The following is an 11,151-nucleotide window of genomic DNA, read 5'->3' on the forward strand; positions in this document are numbered from 1 at the left end:
TAAATCCCGACCGGATCTGATGACATTGGGGGGAGTTGGAGGGGGGGAAATCTAAAATCTTGGAAAACACTTAGAGTGGAGGGATCGGGATGAAACTTGATGGGAAAAATAAGCACAAGTCCCAGATACATGATTGAAATAATCGGAACGGATCCACTCTCTTCGGGGTAGTTGGGGGAGGGGGGGGGGGGGTAATTCTGAAAAATTAGAAAAAATGAGGTATTTTTAACTTACGAACGGGTGATCGGATCTAAATGCAATTTGATGTTTAGAAGGATATCGTATCTTAGAGCTCTTATTTTAAATCCCGACCGGATCTGGTGACATTGGGGGGGAGTTGGGAGGGGGAAACCTAAAACTTGGAAAACACTTAGAGTGGAGGGATCGGGATGAAACTTAGTGGGAAAAATAAACACAAGTCCTAGAAACATGATTGACATAAACGGAACGGATCTGCTCTCTTTGTGGTAGTTGGGGGGGGGGTTATTTCTGAAAAATTAGAAAAAATGAGGTATTTTTAACTTACGAACGGGTGATCGGATCTCAATGAAATTTGATATTTAGAAGGACATCGTAACTCAGATCTCTTATTTTAAATCTCAACTGGCCCAAGGGTAATTGGGGGGGGAAGTTGGGGGGACCGGAAATCTTAGAAAATACTTAAAGCGGTGAGATCAGGATGGAACTTAATGGGAAGAATAGAAACCTGTCTAAGATACGTGACTGACGTAACCGGACCGGATCTGCTCTCTGGTGGAATCGGGGGGGGGGGGGTAATTTTGAAAATTGAGGTATTTGTAACTTACGAAAGAGTGACCAGATCTTAATGAAATTTGATATTTAGAAGGATCTTGTGCTTTAAAGTTCTAATTTTAAATTCCGACCAGATCCTGTGACATTGGGGGGAGTTGGAGGGGGAAACCGGAATTCGTGGAAAACGTGAAAATTGGGGTATTTTTGTCTTACGTATAGATGATCGGATCTTAATGAAATTTGATTTTTAGAAGGAATTCATGTCTCAGAGCTCTTATTTCAAATCCCGACCAGATCTTTTGACATAGGGGGAGTTGGAGGGTGAAATCTTTGAAAAACACTTGGAGTGGAGGAATCGAGATGAAGCTTGGTGGATAGAATAAAAAAATGTCCTTGATACGTGATTGACAGAATCGTACTGGATTCGCTCTCTTCTGGGGGAGTTGGGGGGAGGGTTCAGTGATTTGGCGAGTTTGGTGCTTCTGGACATGCTAGGACGATGAAAATTGGTAGGCGTGTCAGGGAACTGCACAATTTGACTTGATAAAGTCGTTTTCCCAGATTCGACCATCTGGGGGGCTAAAGGGAGAGGAAAAATTAGAAAAAAATTGGTATTTATAACTTATGAGTGGGTGATCGGATCTTAATGAATTTTGATATTTAGAAGGACATCGTGACTCAGAGCTCTTATTTTAAATCTTGACAGGCATTAAGCCTCTTATTTTCCTTTTTAAATCAATCTATTGATTCATAGAATTTTGTTAGAGCTCATACCATATGATCTCTTGGCTCTTAGCTCTTCTCGCCTCTTCACAAGTGCCATATGAGCTCTTAGCTCTTGTTTTAATAGAAATAACAAAAAAGACATTTATTTTTCATTAAAAAATGTATTTTTAAAGTCTAAGGGGTAAATATCCCTCCTAAAGTCCCCAATTGACGTTACTGGGGGAGGGGGGTAGACCCTTTGTACTGATAGTTAGATTGGAGATCCTCCACCTTTTTTGTATTCAGTAGGGTTTTCAAAATAAATCGTATTTTCATTTAAGACTGTTTGAGAAAACTAGAAAGAATTAGGTATAATCAAACAGTTTGTGGCGATGAACTGTAAGTAGGAAACTACTCGTGCGAATACCAAGTAACCAAAACTCTAATAAGGTGAGTTTTGATAACAATATACACATCAAAAGAATCAACTTTTCATGGTGATTCTAATAATGAAAAATCCAATAAGTCTACACTTACCACCAAAAAATTAAGAGCCTGAGAATATTTGCATCATTTTTAAGAAGGAAGGAGATATTCATGAAAATGAGAGGGATCAGCATATCGGAGAATCTTATAACAAAGCTGTTATAACAAAGCATTTAGCTATAAAATTGCAGAATTTGGCAGTTTTTCTTTGCAAAGATGATAATGGAATCGTGTCCATCTGTTTTTTGTTTGTTTTTTTTCAAGGGTGATAATTCCGAACAAATGGTCCTAGAATGTCGATAGGGGGCTCTTTCGTATGAAAATTGGTAGTCGTAGTGCCCTTTACAAGTAAAAAAAAAAAGATTGTACTACAAATATGTGGCGCTTGCTTCCATTTTTTGGCGCATGACAACAGCTTACGCTCAAACAGTTTTGGAAATATTCGAGGGCTTGCTCTTTTTCAGGGATGATAATCATTCTCGAAGCGTTATTGTATGAGCATAAAACTTGAATGGGCTGAATAAGGGAGTGGTGGCCTCCTTCTCGTTAGAAATTGAACGTAGTAGAAATTGAAACTGTATAGTTTTATACCCCCTGGGAGTGAATTCCTCGTCAATGGTCCCGCGAAACGAGGAAATAAAGATCCTCCTTGAGAACCTCAAGACTCAAGACACTACCCCTAAAGAATTCCTTGTTTCATAGCAATAATAAAAAGAGTATGACCTAAAAATTTCCTGAAAGCACTCCGATGAATAACGATCCAAAGATTGACAAGCAGAATTGGCTAGTTGATAATCTCTTAACTTATAAACAATTAAAAATTGTAGTTTAGTAAAGCAGTACTATTTTCAAATCTCACGTGATCTTCTAAAACAAGAACAACTTTTATTTTGTAAAATCTGAACTCTTTTAAAACTTGACACAATGAGATGGTCCCCAAAAAACATCTATAAGATAAATAAGGCCTGATGTAGAATCGTACAGAACCCCTAGAATTGTATGGTAATTCCAAATTTGCAACAATTACTTATTTTAAAGTTGCATAATTTCAGAAATAGGGTTAAACTGCCCCAAAAATTTTTGCAGTCTTAATGGGAATTATGTCATGAAACTCAACATGTATGAGAACCCTAAAACCGCTACATTTAAAACTTATTTTTTCTGTTTTTCCCGGGTCATGGAAGGGGGTTTGTTTTTTTTCAGGGGGGGCTCATGTCAAACTATCATTATATATTATACAAATAATTTTTTTTTTAGGATCTAATGCCCTAAGTAACAAAAGAGATCATGTCATGGGAAAGTGCCGCAATCTAATAAAAATGTTATGGATAAAGGATTCCAAGAATAATTGAGAGCCTGTTCATATAATCCCCTATTCTCAGAGGCCATACTTTACAGGCATAGTCATTTTGTATATCATTCATCCCTAAAATATACCACGTAGTCATGTAAAAATAGGCCTATTTATTCAATAAAACTAACGGCAATGGCGGATCGTGTAGTGAAAAGCCTTCAAAAAGGTGTTTTAAGCCCATGTTTTCACGGTTTCTGTTAGTAACTCTTCCTATGGATTGATGAATATTCAGATGATTACTTAATTCTATATATATATATATATATATATATATATATATATATATATATTATATGCAAGTATTAAAGTACCGAAACCTTATAGGCAAGTGTGTATTCTCCTGACGAGCCCTTGCGTTGGGCTGTTGCCTCTGAACTGTTTGTCTTTACTGTTTTTATTGTTTGGTAAATGACGACTTGTACTTATTGACGACATGACTGCCTGTCCTTGGTTTGTTCTTTATGGTTGATTGTGTATGGCTATGCTGCTTGACCTATGTGATTGTATGGATGAGTAGGTTTAAGGCCTCATTGAAGTGCTGGTCTATATTAATCACTAATGTAGGAAAACAGTCTTCCTTTTCTCCTTCTGTTTTTTTTTTTTTTTTTAATGTGTTTGTGCTGTTGCATTGGTGATTTCTCTTTTCGGTATATATATATATATATATATATATATATATATATATATATATATATATATATATATATATATATATATATATATATGTATATATATATATGTATATATATATATATATATATATATATATATATATATATATATATATATATATATATATATATATATATTCAGATGAATATAAGATGGAGGGTACAGTCCGAGGGTGAAAACTCCTCTCCTATTGTAGAGACAATATTTTATTTCGGAAAATTATGTTTTATTTCAAAAACTAAATGCTCTAAATGAGTTCTTTTAAGCTTAAAACAAGCAAAATCTTTCTGGATATGAAGGAGGTTGCCCGTTGATTAGCCCCTCACTCTTTACGCCAAAATTTTATAGTATTTTACTGAAATCATTTATTAGTGCAACAAATGTAATTCAATAGGTAGTCGGAAGGGCTTTATTGGCTAATCGCCTTGAAAAGAACTTGAAAAGAAAATTAAATTTGTAGAGGAAATACGGAGCAATAAGGTCTTCCATTCTTGAGAAACTGAAAATACTTTTTTACCGTTCCAGTTGCCCTTGTGTTTAGGGTTTCATTTCTAAAGTCTTGGGGGACCAGAAATCAAACTTTAGTGTAAAGAACGGTAGGTTAAATGGGGGATGGCATATATACGGAATACTTTCTATTCATTTAAGTTTTAATACCACCCGTTACTTCCATCAGAAAAGAGATATGACATGACCTGATATGACATAATTTTTAGGATTTTTGCTATGAATCCTCATACTTCCAATATAGTCACATGCCGAAGCCGGTGGAAAGGCCTCGACCGAGTTCGATGATTTTTTAATTAAAATGGAATAGTCGTGGGAATCAAGTAACGGCTAATCAAACAGTTCGTGGTAACGGACTGTAGTAAGGAGCGACCCGGCTCAATAGTAACCAAAACTCTAAAAAATTGAATTTTGATATCAATAGCTACACCAAAAGAATCGCATTTTAATGCTGATTTTAAATATATAAGTTTCATCAAGTTTAGTCTTACCCATCAAAAGTTACGAGCCTGAGAAAATTTGCCTTATTTAAGAAAATAGGGGGAAACACCCCCTAAAAGTCATATAATCTTAACGAAAATCACACCATCAGATTCAACGTATCAGAGAACCCTACTGTAGAAGTTTCAAGCTCCTATCTACAAAAATGTGGAATTTTGTTATTTTTTGCCAAAGACAAATCACGGGTGCGTGTTTATTTGTTTTTTTTTCCAGGGGTCATCGTATCGACCAAGTGGTCCTAGAATGTCGCAAGAGGGCTCATTCTAACGGAAATGAAAAGTTCTAGTGCCCTGTTTAAGTGACCAAAAAATTGGAGGGCATCTAGGCCCCCTTCCACGCTCATCTTTTCCCCAAAGTCAACGGATCAAAATTTTGAGATAGCCATTTTATTCAGAATAGTCGAAAACCATAATAACTATGTATTTGGGGATGATTTACTCACCCACAATCCCTGGGGGAGGGGCTGTAAGTTACAAACTTTGACCAGTGTTTACATATAGTAATGGTTATTGGGAAGTGTACAGACGTTTTCAGGGGGATTTTATTTTGTTTGGGGGGTGGGGCTGAGGGGAGGGGGCTATGTTGGAGGAATCTGTCATGGGAGAAGAAAAATTCAAGGAAAAGGGCGCATGATTTTCTAGCATTACTATAAGAAAATAATGAAAAATAAACATGAAAACGTTTTTTCAAATGAAAGGAAGGAGTGGCATTGAAACTTAAAACGAACAGAGATTATAACGCATATGAGGGGTTCTAAAAATACTTTAGCATAAAGAGCAAGGTATTTAGGAGGAGATAAATACCTCGCTCTTTATGCTAAAGTATTTATAGTAATTTCAACTATTTATTCTACGGCCTTTCTGATTCAGGGGTCATTCTTAAAGAATTGGGACAAAACTTAAGATTTAGTGTAAAGAGCGAGGTATTAACGAGGATACAAACCCCCTTGTATACATAATAAAAATATAAGATTATGAAAGTTTGTTACGTAAGTTGCTAATTTATAAGTTACGTATATTTTTTACTAATAAAAATGTTCGTTAAAAATTAAAAGTTCTAGTTGCCTTTTTAAGCAACCAAAAAATTGGAGGGCAACTAGGCCTCCTTCTCCACCCCTTATTTCTCAAAATCCTCTGATCAAAACTAAGAGAAAGCCATTTAGCCAAAAAAAGAATTAATATACAAATTTCATTTTAATAATTTATGTGCGGAGAGCCAAAACCAAACATGCATTAATTCAAAAACGCTCAGAAATCAAATAAAAAAAAAACTAATTTTTTTAGCTGAAAGTAAGGAGCGACATTAAAACTTAAAACGAACAGAAATTACTCCGTATATAAAATGGGTTGTCCCCTCCGCAATCCTTCGCTCTTTACGCTAAAGTTTGGCTCTTTGCCACAATTCTACTTTTTAAAACAATTAAAAGCTTCAGCGTAAAGAGCGAGGGATTGCGGAGGGGACAACCCATTTTATATACGGTGTAATTTCTGTTCGTTTTAAGTTTTAATGTCGCTCCTTACTTTCGGCTAAAAAAATTAGTTTTTTTTTAATTAATTGTAGAAAAAGCCAAGACAGATAGTCCAATTGAATGATAGGCAATTCTGGCATTAACCCCCCCCCCTGATTAGGATTGTATAAAAATGATATTTGTTCATTTGTTAATAGATATGTCTATCTATTATCCGTTCACGCGTCATTCCTAGGGCAGTAGAACTAAGGTAGATAGTCATGTAGCTAAGATAGTCATAAAACCTATAGTTTTCCAAGTATTTGGTTAAATGGCACGGGTAGACGGCGGAAGTATGCGGGTGCCTCTCTTAACTCACGCCTGCCTGGAGTCTCAGGCAGGTTGACCATGGATTTAAATTGACAGAGGACCGTTAGATTGCCTGGAATGAGAGTTAAACAAAACACGCCTACCTATGGTCTTAGGCAGGTTGAACCAAGAATTTAGAATTGACACAGGACCGTTAATTTGCATGGAATGGCAGGCAAACAAACGTCTAAAGTCAAATTGGGCTCATCTCCAATGAGTGTCAATCAAGGCGATTGGTTCAATTCATAAACTTAGACATTTGAACTAATAAAAACTTAACGTTTGTTACCAACAAGTTGACTGGAATTGCAAAGGGAATGAAGCGTCCAAAGCCTAAAGGGGCCTCTCTGCCTGAAGTGTTAGGCCAGTGAACCCAATTATAAGCTTTGGCAGTTGGGCTAACAAAAAATGAATGAAATACTAGTTGACCAATATCTAGTTGACTGTCTGGTTTGTGTCTTGGGTTTGACTGCCTAGGCTTGTCACAAGCTCAGGGAGTTTTTTTTCTCGATTTTCTGAATTTTCGCGGTTTGATCCCCATTTTCTTCTTCATTATATTAGGCATGTTTCATCACGCATAAAATCCTCAATCGTTTGTAAAAAATTGTAGCAAGTGTTTATTAGTACGGCGGAAATTGGCAGATAACAGCAACACATTCAAATTTTCTAATTCGTACACGTGTAACCGCATTAGATAAAAATAAACAACTTCTAAAGTGAGTTAGTTATGAGAATGGAAACGAAAACTGGCCCTTGATTATGGTGGTTTGTATAATTTACACAGAGACGAGTGAGGGGACAGCTGCTGGAAAACAACCCCTCCTCCTCCTTTCGTCCCCAAAAATACCTTGAAAAAGTTCTACAGAACACACACATACTTATTTTAATTGTAGCTTAGCAAAACTTTTGTTTGAGTAGAATGAAATGCAAAACGATAAGGCTAATTCATTTGAGAAAAATGATAACTTCAACTACCGTGTCCCCATAGTTGAGCTTGGTTTACGAGATTAAGGAATTTAAAGTTTTCAAAAGCCTTTTTTAAGCTCATAAATGTTGAAGGCTCACTGAAGGTATTTTAGGTCTTATCACAGTGAGTCTTTGGCATGCTATTTATTGCTCTTTTTTTTCAAATCAGAAATAAAAAAGTTAGCAAGGTTTCGGGTGAAAATTTCCTTTCATTGGGCAGTGCCATTTTAAAAGTGACAATATTCATTTACGTTTTCACTACTTATAGTCTTATCTTTTCACTGCTTATAGTCTTCAGTGTGTAGTGACAACAATTGGGGGAGGGGCATTTCCCTCCAAAATTGTTTCCACGCCCTCCGCTTTGATTTTGAATAATAATCTTTTTGATGTTTTCATTGAAAAAACTCTTCTCTTGGTATTTTCATCTAAAGATTGGTAAAAAAAAGTTTGCCCCTCCTTTGATTTTGATTCACAGTTTTACTTCCCGTAAAATGTTCCTAGATTCGTGTAAATATTATCGAGCCTTTAATGTTTTCCAGGGTTCGACCAATAGAGGATATTTTTAGGGGTGTAGCCTAAGTCAGAGAATTTTTTAGGGGTATTTTTCTTTAGGCCCTAAAATGGACAATTCATGGTCTTAAGTAGGAGGAACTATCTTGGTGTAAATTTTGGGAAATATCACGACTCAGTTTATTTGAGCTATTTTCGTAAACATACCTTGAATAGACCGCGAAGTGAAAATTGTTTTATTTTAGGTTTCAACTTCGCTCTTTACGTTCATAAGAAAAAATCTGTTTCTCAAATCATTTTTTTTCATTTTTTGGGTTTCTTAAAATTTACCCGGTTTTTCTCCTGTTTCCCAACTAGATATGTGCAGCTTTGTCACTTAGAAAAAGAATTTGAGCGGTATATCGTCACAAAAGAGGAGATTCTAAACTTCCGGTTTAGGATTTTCGGCGCTGGAGCTTCGAGTAGCGCCCTTGTCAAGCTTTCTAGCCTTTCCTCTCTATAAATGACACTAAAAATTGCCATTGTTGGTGTTATATGACATTATACGATGAAGCTTTTAAGACGAACCTACAGAAGAACGTAGATATGACCAGCGGCTTTCAAGTGATCAAACATCTCTTGAGGTAGTCTGCTAGTCCTGGTGGAAAAAATAAAAAGGGAGACACATCACTGTTACCCGTGCAAAAAGGGATTTTCCTTGTTTTCAAGATGGGAAGCTAAAAATTCTTCTTCATGGGTTTTAGACATTGAAAAATCGAATTTCATCTTGTATTCTTCTTACAAAAAGCAATGTTTTGTAGCATAAAATGGGACTCTGCTATTGTCTTTGCATTTGACATTGTTGCCATCTTGTTGTTATTTGTTGACATCCTTTGTGACATCCTTTGTTGTTATTTGTGACTATGCTTGTGACAAGCATAGGCAGTCAAACCCAAGACACAAACACAGACAGTCAACTAAATATTGGTCAACTAGTATTTTATTCATTTTTTGTTAGCCCAACTGCCAATCATTTGTTGCCATGTTATTGTTGCCATCATGTTGTTATTCTTGAGATTGTTGCCAAATTTGTATATTTTAGTACATGAATGGGGTTTTTATTTCACTCTAAATGAGTCTTTGTAATTAGAGAGGAGCTTCTAACCCCTTACAGCACAAATATAATTTCTAAATGAAGAAAGTTTAGGCGGTAAATATTTATCTGGAAGACCTCTCACGAACATTCCGAAACATTGGACCTAAGAATGTTCTTTTTGAGCCTTGAAATCCTTCTCTTCCCCCTAATAAGTGTTGTGCAATACTGTGTAACTGTTAGTGATCCCACAAACATTTTTTGTAAAATCATGGGTCATTTTGTATGGATAGGGACAAATGCGCTACCCCATGGCGGTGCTAGGCACCCCCTCCCCATGGAAAAATCTCTTCCTGCTGAAAATTTTCCCCAGGCAATTCTTCTGTAAAATATTTTTGTATGTAAAACTGGGCATCCAAAGATGTCTCAAAAGGTCATTTTTATGCCAAAATATCCTAACTTTTAATTAATGCTTCAGATAAATACAGAATTATTTCTAAGGAAGGGGTGTGGAGGTGGAAATTGATGCATAATCTCTCTTGATTTCTGGGAATATTTCTGGTCTACGCCGTTATTATGAAAGTAATGAGTAACATCAATCCAAAACCAGGAGAATTTATTCTGTATATAAGGGGGTCTGCCTCCTCCTTATCTCTGACTCCCCCCTCATGGTCACAGAAACTCCATAGGACTCTTTGATCAAAAATTGAGAGTTTTAGTCTCTTTTCTTAGGGGGGGGGGCTTCCCCATATGGCATGGATATCTAAAAGCGAGAGGCTATGCAAATAGCTGGATTCTGGCTTGATATCACCCCTGGGGGAATAAATAAAATGGACATGCGCATCCATCACCAACTCTTTTGACGTCTATATTATCATCAAACTCGGGCTCTTTGAAGTTCCATTTTTTAATACATAAAGGTAGCATTTATTACTGTATCTCAGCAAGATAAGAGACCTGTACAATTATTTTAACTTGCTGGAAATTGAAAGAAATGTCAAAAATGACGGGGAATCTAAAGCTCACTGAATTCATTTAGTTGAAAATTTTCTGTCTTATTTTACACACAATATTAGTATATACTTAATCGTTAAATCTTCCAAATATCATTCCAAACTGTAGCATGTTTAAAAATCTAAATTTTGAATCAGTTGCTTTTAATGGCATTATTTTTCAGGAGGAAATACGGACACTGTTGGGAGCACGAATTGCCCCCTACCTATATTTCCTATAGCCCCTGACCTGGGCAGTTGTATGTCAGCGTTTTGGCCTAATTTTAGATCACCCTATAACAGGTATGTAACTTAATGGTCTTCTTACTATTTCCTTTTTTGCTATTACATAAGTTTTTTTTTTATACCCACTAATCATTCGTTCTTGTGCGCATAAAAAAGTTTTCCCTGACAACTTGAATGTTTTTTTTAAACACTTCGCTTGAAATAATCTGAGTTTAATATGATTTGTCAAGTCATTCTGATCTCTTAATACTAGTAAAACTAATAGCTTTTATTTAACGTCGGGATGTTATTCCTTACTCCTGTGGCCATAGCCGCAATTGAGTTGGGCTTCAATGATATATTACTATTATTATGAGCGGACTGATAAAATTGACTTGGGCCTCAGGTCACAAAGACCCATCGCCTCCATACCTAAAAAAGAAAAAATGGTGCACTAATAGCCGCTGGGCTATTGTTGCTCCTTTTAGGCTTGGTATCTTGAGATTGGGCTTGTCTGTATCTTTTTCTACTTTTGTTAGAAGAGCTTTCCTTGGTATTGTCAGTGCCCACTATTGTTTTCTCTTTTCTTGAG

General features: G+C 36.1%; 2 protein-coding genes across 5 annotated transcripts in view; one reads left to right on the top strand and one right to left on the bottom strand.

Moving 5' to 3' along the window:
- Window positions 1-11,151, bottom strand: part of LOC136029500 (enolase-phosphatase E1-like) — a 539,221-nt gene that overhangs the window by 276,854 nt on the left and 251,216 nt on the right. The window lies entirely within an intron of this gene.
- LOC136029493 (eukaryotic translation initiation factor 5-like) overlaps window positions 1-11,151 on the top strand; it is a 53,139-nt gene that overhangs the window by 16,450 nt on the left and 25,538 nt on the right. Inside the window, exon 3 of the mRNA XM_065707928.1 lies at window positions 10,520-10,637. The gene's annotated coding sequence lies outside the window, so the exon portion shown is untranslated. The remainder of the gene's footprint in view (window positions 1-10,519; window positions 10,638-11,151) is intronic.

The sequence above is a fragment of the Artemia franciscana genome, chromosome 7, assembly GCF_032884065.1.
Source record: "Artemia franciscana chromosome 7, ASM3288406v1, whole genome shotgun sequence".
In the NCBI taxonomy this organism is placed as follows: domain Eukaryota; kingdom Metazoa; phylum Arthropoda; class Branchiopoda; order Anostraca; family Artemiidae; genus Artemia; species Artemia franciscana.